This window comes from Elaeis guineensis, chromosome 5 (assembly GCF_000442705.2).
Source record: "Elaeis guineensis isolate ETL-2024a chromosome 5, EG11, whole genome shotgun sequence".
Taxonomy (NCBI): Eukaryota; Viridiplantae; Streptophyta; class Magnoliopsida; order Arecales; family Arecaceae; genus Elaeis; species Elaeis guineensis.
In genome coordinates, this window is record NC_025997.2 from 26364866 (window position 1) to 26373216 (window position 8351).

Below are 8351 nucleotides of genomic sequence, written 5' to 3' on the forward strand. Positions count from 1 at the left end.
CTTAAATATGATGGTTTTATATAAAAATATAAAGCTAGATTAATAGCTAAGGGTTATAACTAAAAGAATGATCGACTCTACTTTGGTAGCTACTCCCATTATGAGAAGTTATACATTTAATTCAAAAAATTTCATCAGAAAAAAGTAAATTTTTGAGCTTAAAGTATTCCACAATGAAAAATAATTCAATGCCGACTCATAATTAATGCTCCATCACTAGTTAAGAATGGACCGGTATAGGGTGAAATAAAGTATTTTGCTTGCTTTATTGCATCTAATCCAATACAATCCAATCTAATATGATCTAATCTAGTCTAAAATTAGATAAGATTATATAAATATATTATGAATACATAAAAATGATAACAAGCTTAGGTAGATACAACCGGCCAGTAAAAATAATTATAATTTAAGAGCATCTGTAGTGGTGCCTTCTTACAGTCAAGAATCTTCTACTTTTTAAGGTGATGTTAAAATATTGGCTAGAGCGATTAAGGAAGGTTAACCAGATATGCAGCCTTTTTCATGAGTGCAAAGTTTAACTACATGACAAAGTTGTCGATCATAAGGCTGCTTGGTTAGACTATTACTGCCAACAAATTCATCTCCAGGTAATAAGAAATTAGACTGGTGTCAAAGTACTTTGACAAGCAAGCCAGGGATGTGGATTTGGTCTAGATATGGTTGGATGGCTGCTTGGAGGCCAAATTATTTACTTGTTAACATAAATTATTAGTTTCATTCTTAATATAACATTAGCTCTATGAACAGTCACTTCTTATATTTAGGGCATGTTTGGATGACTAAAATAAAAATTTTGTAGGATTCAAGGATTAGACTAATACAATTAGTAAGATCATAAGATTATAGACTGGATTCGGCCTATAGTCATAAATACTAGCATGTCTTTTTTTCTTCCTATGGAATTCAGACTAACCCACTCTATAAAACTATTCCTAGGTATTTATGAATATAGGTCTAGCCCAATCTATAATCTCATGATCTTGCTGGTTGTACTGGCACAATCCATCATAAAATTGTCCCTTTAGGAAGGGATAACTAAATTTTATATGCAGTTGATAAAGTTAGTGTAGCTTGTTATGAACTATCAATAAACTAGGTTCTAGTGAAATTTAATGACTATATTTTTTTTTGTGTGCATGTAAGAGAGAGACATCGAGTAGGCCCAAAGACTCCAAATCAAAAAATTAAAAATCACCGATGCTCTGCATGGACCTGAGGAGACCTGCGACAAAGTTCTCTGCAAGAGTCCATGGTGATCCAGACTCTCTAAGGACAACAAACATCATGCTCTAGATCGTTGCACACTAAGAACCCTGCAGCAGCGATCTAGTTCGCATCTCCCCCACTTCAAAGGACCTGAGATATACCTCCAGATCTGATCTTCTACTCTCAAGACCCTAAGAACCAGGGCTAAGGATGTGACACCTTGGGGCTATCAGATCTGAACCGAAATCATTGATGAAGAGGAGTTCTTATTGGACTAGGACTCCAGGCAGCATCTCTCAAACCATAGCCTTTGTTTGTGCTCTCCATCTTGGCCCTTATACACCTCTGATCTGAACTAAAACAGAGTCCAAACCTTCCCATGAGATCACCTAATCATCTTTCTAGAAATTAGGGTATTAGGGCATCCAACAACTAGAGCTATACCACACAAGAGAGAGAGATCCTGCAGCCTTCTGCAAAACTACAGCCTTTGCCCATCTTCACCTTGTTCTTCCTCTCCTTGAACCTCGTCGATATCAGATCTAAAACCTTCCATTCCAGATCTGAAAACATCCTTCTTCAAGCCCCCAACCAGCAGAGAAGAGAAGGTGTGGAGACCTAAAAGATGGAATCTTGGACGGCCACACAAAGGAGGCGCCCACATGATAGGGTGCTCCCTCCAAAACCCTAGGCACTAGGGTTTGAGGGAGGCGCCCCCTTCCTCCTAGCGTAAAGCCCTTTTGGCTGCCTCCTTGGGTGACGTGCGAAGACCAAAGAGAGAGGAAGATATTAGGAAGAAAGAGTCACTTTGATTCACTTATCAAATTAGGATTACAATGTACATATATGTACCCATATACATGGACCAAAATCCTAGTCCAAAACTCTCTGGGCTAATCGATACATGAAAGTACTCACCCAAGCTCAAGTCTTGCATGCCCTCATCCCCATAGACTCAAATCTGATCCATACATGAATTAGCCCCCTTAAGACCCAAATCCCCTGGGCCTCAAGCCCATGGAGGCTGAACCTCCATCCTAGGACAAACCCGTCCTAGCCTTAGGACCCAACCCGTCCTAACCTTAGGATCCAAACCGGTCCTAGAATTTTAAAAGCAAGCCCATGGCTCTTCTGATGGTCTTTCAAAGCTTGAGAGTGTTGGGTGGATGACTGGCCAGGACACCACCTCTCAAGATCTTTTCAGTACCACGCGATGCAGCAGGAAGAAAGAAAAAACAAAATAAAAAGAAGAATAATCAAAATACGTGGATCAGCCACAAAAGGGCTCGCCTCCACGGGGCATGCAAACTTCACTATGAAAAAAAAATTACAAGAGGAGACCTCATCCTCAATCCTTGTACACCCAATTCTCTCTCACCTGAAGTTCTCCTCACAAAAGCTCTCTCTCTTGAAGACCCCCCTGAACCCCTGAAGTGCCTGACGACCGCTATCCAGGAGCCTCCTGCTCCTTCTCTCTCAGTGCTTCCGCCTCTCTCTCTTCAATCGGGTTCGTATGGGCTTCGTACGGTGCAAGAAACTGATCCCCCCCCTCTCTGTTTCACGCACAGGCTTCTAAAGGGTTAAAACTAGGTTTAAACGTGATTAGAGAGGGATTAGGAGTCCTAAACAAAGCCAAAAAAAACCTCTGGACCGTCGGATCAAGATCGGGAGCCACCCATGCCGTCGGATCGCGCTCCGATCCACGAAATAGTATCGTGGACCATGAAAAATGCGTGGGAAATGCCCACGGGGTCCATAGGCCCAGCCGTGGACCGGGGCAACAGGGCCAGCAGGCCGCACCTGGGCCAACCCGCTCCCGCGCGCGGGCCTGTGCGCGCCTGGGCCGCACGCCCGGCTGGGCCGCGCGCCCACCTGGGCCGCGCACCCAGCTGGGCCGCGCGCCCGCATGGGTCGTGCATCCCGTGCGGGCCTGGGTCTCGCGTCCCGCGCGCCGCCGCCTGCGGCCGCGCCGCTGCCGCCGGTCGCCGGCGGTCCTCCACCACCTCGAATCTCATGCCGACTTCAAAAGCTCGTATCTCCTCCATCCGAGCTCTGTTTCAGGTGATCTTAATCTCGTTGGACTCCATTTTTCGCCGCGAACCTCGCTGTGGGCTCAATATGGGCTGAATCTCGAGACATCAAATCCTAACAATCTCCACCTCGACTCGATATTCGGCCTTCTCCAAACTCCGAGAGCTTCTGGATCTCCTCGCCCCCATGCCCTGAGGCAATCGCCTGCTGATCATGGATGGGCAAACATGGGAGTCGAGCTAGGCTGCTCGATCCCATCTCCGTCGTATGTCGTGCTCCTCCTGACCTGAGACCTGCTCGGGGCATCATCCTGCGGCAATAGGAATCTCACCTTGCGACGTCGCCTCTCGTCCTCCCGAGTCTCCTGTCTCGTGCCCGATCTGCCTCCTGGAGCTCCACCTCACTCTGGGCTCCACTTGGCTCCCGAAGCTCCACCTCGCACTGGGCTCCCTGCCAGGTAATAATGTCCTTTACTCCCCTTCTTCCCCTCCAGCACAATCCTATCGCCGCGTAACACCCTCAGGATTTCTCCACCAGCTACCATCCTGTAGCCTCTCGAATCCAGTCTGCTAAATGAGATAAGATTCCGGCTGAAATCGGGTATGTATCAGACCTCCCTTAATCTCCTCACTGCACCGTCATGTGTCCTCCAGCTGATCATATTAATGCCTCTGATCGCACAGCTCGATCCATCTGGCAGATATACAGTACCCTCACTGTTCTCCAGGGAGTCAAACTGCTCATCTCTGCAACACACATGATAGGGGCATGCAGAATCTAATATCCACTGCTGGGAAGAAGTAGATACCTTATCAGATATCTCCGGGACATCTCCATCTAAATCACTGCTGGCCGTCGCTACAGCAGCCACCATCCGATTTTTGAGTTGAGGGCAATCTCTGGCTAGATGCCCTAACTCCTCACATCGGTAACACCTGATTTTGCTCAAGTCCCTCCTGAACTTGGACCGCCTTCGTTGTGATCTCCTGTCGCTCCGTCTACCATCTCTTGCTCCTCCAAGAGCCACCAAAGCTGAGCTATCGCCACCTGAGCTCGAAGCTGGGTTCTCCCTCCTGAGAACCTCATTTTGGAGTATCGCCGCGGTGACCTCATTCATCTTGATAGTGCTCTTCTCCACTAGAAGAGCAGTCACCAAGAACTCGTACGAAGGGGGAAGCGACGTCAGCAAAACCAGCGCCCTGGTCTTCTCCTCAACGTTCTCGCCAACGCTGAGGAGGTCGGTGAGGATCTTCTGAAAGTGGCTCAAATGCTCCTGCACGCTCTGTCCCTCAGTCATCCAGAGTTGGTAAAACTGCCTCCAGAGGAAAAGAGTGTTGGTGAGAGACTTCGCCATGTACAACTCCTCGAGCTTCGACCACAGCACCGTCGGAGAAGTCTCGCTCAGTGATAGGTATATAAATTTATCCATAGAAGTATTAATTTATGCATCAAATTATCTTTATTCTTTTAAAATTGATACTTTTTCATATATTTTACAGAAAAGAGCTTCCTAGAGTTATTTACTATGTGAGCAAAACCTTGAATGATGCGCAGCTTAATTACACTACCACTGAAAAGGAGTTCCTGGCCATTGTCTTTGCCCTAGAAAAATTTAGGTCTTATTTGGTTGGGTCTCACACCATTGTCTATACTGATCACTCAGCCATTGGACATCTCCTAGCAAAGCAAGATGCCAAGGCATGCTTGATACGATGGATCTTACTCCTTCAAGAATTTGACTTAAAAATCAGAGATAAAAAAGGTACGAAAAATGCAGTAGCGGATCACTTATCCCGAATCATAGTCGCACCATCTAGTGAATCACCTATCAATGAATTTTTTCCTGATGAACAGCTCATGTCTGTGTCCACTGGACCATGGTATGCCGATATTGTCAACTATTTAACCGTTGGTAAAGTTCCTTCTCATTGGACTACTCAAGACAGACACAAATTCTTTGCCCAAGTGAAGTATTTCATTTGGGATGATCCATACCTCTTTAAGCAGTGTCCTGATCAAATAATTAGAAGGTGTGTCCCGGACAATGAGGTTAGAAGCATTTTATCATTTTGTCATGACCAAGCATGTGGTGGTCACTTTGCGTCCAAGAAAACAGCTGCTAAAGTCCTTCAATGTGGATTTTATTGGCCCAATCTATTTAAGGATGCATACGAGTACTGTAGAAGTTGTGCTCGATGCCAACAAATGGGGTGAATCACCAAGAGAAATATGATGCCTCTCAATCCAATCTTGATGGTTGAAATTTTTGATGTATGGGGGATCGATTTTATGGGTCCATTTTCAAACTCATTTGAAAATGAATACATTTTAGTAGCTGTCGACTATGTCTCGAAGTGGGTAGAAGCTCTTCCCTGTAAATCTACTGATAGCAAAGTGGTTATAAAATTTTTAAAAAAAAATATTCTCTCCCGCTTCGGCATTCCTAAAGTAATTATTAGTGATCGGGGGACACATTTTTGTAACCGACCCTTTGCCACATTAATGAAAAAATATAATGTCACTCACAAGTTGGCCACACCTTATCACCCTCAGACTAGTGGACAAGTAGAAGTGTCCAACAAACAAATCAAACAAATCTTGGAGAAAACTGTTAATACCAATAGAAAGGATTGGTCCTTGAAATTAGTTGATGCACTATGGGCATATCGAACCGCCTTCAAGAGCAATTTAGGAATGTCTCCCTATAGGATTGTGTTTGGAAAACCTTGTCACTTGCCTGTTGAGCTAGAGCATAAAGCCATGTGGGCTATTAAAAATTTAAATATGGATTTGGACGTAGCTGGAAACCATAGAAAGCTTCAAATTAATGAATTAGAAGAACTTAGAAATGAAGCTTACGAGAATGCTAAGGTGTATAAGGAGCGAACCAAAGTATTTCATGATCAGGCAATTATGAGAAAATCATTTACTCCTGGACAAAAAGTTCTTTTGTATAATTCTAGATTATATTTATTTCCTGAAAAGCTTAGGTCTAGATGGACAGGATCTTTCTTAGTTAAAGAAGTCTTCCCATATGGAGCTATAGAAATTGAAAATCCAAGTAATGGTGTTGTGTTTAAAGTTAATGGTCAAAGATTGAAACCATTCTTGGAACTACCCAAAGAATCTATTGACGAAGTCATGGTTCTCTATGAGCCAATTTATCATGATTAAATTGCTTGAAATATTTTGTCTGGCTGAAGACATTAAACTTAGCACTTTTGGGAGGCAACCCAAAATTTTTTTTTCTTTTCAACTAATATCTTTTCTATTGAATAAATAGAGATACCAGTCTTCAGGCTTCGGACTTTCAGACTGACATCGCACCAGATCACCTTCAACAAAGAACACATAATCAGGTGACATCTTTCTTTTTCTTACATTCAGTGTGTTTCTTCCTTCATTAGAAATAATGATATTTAAGTTGGGGAGTGAAAAAAAAAAATCTTGAGCAAAATAGATTATATATATATATATATATATATAATAATAAGAGTTAGAAAGTATTTGCTAATGACTGTAACGAGTTAAGAAGTAGATTAGTGGGTAGACTTTTAGTAACTTACTTAGACCACCTAAAGGCTATTAGCACTTCTAATTACACATGCACACTGACAAGGCAAATAGGTGCTGGTTGTGAGGCCGACTGAGGACTCAATTATCACTTAAATTTGGTAATTGATATACACTCCAATCAAAAAAAAAAATTGAATTTGAGAAAAGAGCTACCTATCTAAAATAAAAACACAGAGTATATGTGGATTGCCCTAAGCTTAGTAATCGGATCTCTGCACCTAAGTCAAGTGTGAAGGTTCGCGTCAAACAGTGAAGGGAAGGCCAGGATGCTCAGCAAAAAAAAAAAAAAAAAAAAGAAAAAAAAAGGCAGTGTGAAAGCTACCTTAAGTTTATTTGGGGGTGTATAGAAAATTAACCAAAATAAGGTGATAAGAGAAGATACATTTGTCCTTTACAAGCCAGCACTGAAATGCTAAGTTGGTCATCACAAACACAAGTGCTGTAGACCTTTCGATGTATTCTAAGGAAGTTTCTAATTGTACTAACTACGAAATTTACTTTTAAAGCTCAATATTTAATTAGTAATACTTGCTAAACTCTTTTACTTTCAATTCTAGATCTATTTTTGTCAAAGATGATCTTAAATTAAAAAATATATATATATTATATATTGCATTGCTAAGGGACTAGCAATAAATAAGTTGGGAGGTGTGATAGGTGTATAAATTTATCCATAGAAGTATTAATTTATGCATCAAATTATCTTTATTCTTTTAAAATTGATACTTTTTCGTATATTTTACAGAAAAGAGCTGCATCAACATGAAGAGCCCGATCTACAGGCTTAGAGGAATCAAACGAGACTAAAAATGGAGTTAAAATGGATTTAAATTCAAAACCGAAAGATAATCCGATCTAATACGTAAGTTGGTGGTCCACCATGGACCATTTGGTCCATAAGAAAGTTATAAGCCGTGAAATGCTACAGTAATTTTCACATGGCTCAGGCTTTGGCGGGATGTATGGGATTCAAATCAAAATAGGACATCTGAGGGGTTTGTGAAACAAACAGTTTGGATTCAAATGGGCTTAAGAGGAGACGTTGGGTGAGCTTTGGCACGCGAGCGTGAGATAGAACTTGGACTTGGCGTGTACACGGAAGCTAATCTTGATAGCGCGAGAATACAGAAGAAATTCAAATTCAGCAACAGGAGGCGGCATACACGGATTTTTTAGATTTAACTTCGTTTGGGTCACTAACTGCAACGAAGAGAGAGATTTTTAAAATTTTAAAATAAAGCAATCACTTCTATATTTTCTATTTAACCAACTGCCTATCCATCCATCCATACTTTCCAAATTAAATCCTAATCATTCATCTATCTTCTCTTTTTAGTCCCACATTGGAAAAATATAAAATCCTCCTCCCTGCCTACATCTATAAATAAAGCCTAATGCCTCCATTCATAGTATCTCTCTCCACTCCATAATTCTTATAGGGGGTCTGTGTGACAGGCAGACATACCCACTTTTAAAATTTTTTTAGCCACCCTGTTCTCATTTTCTTCCACCCT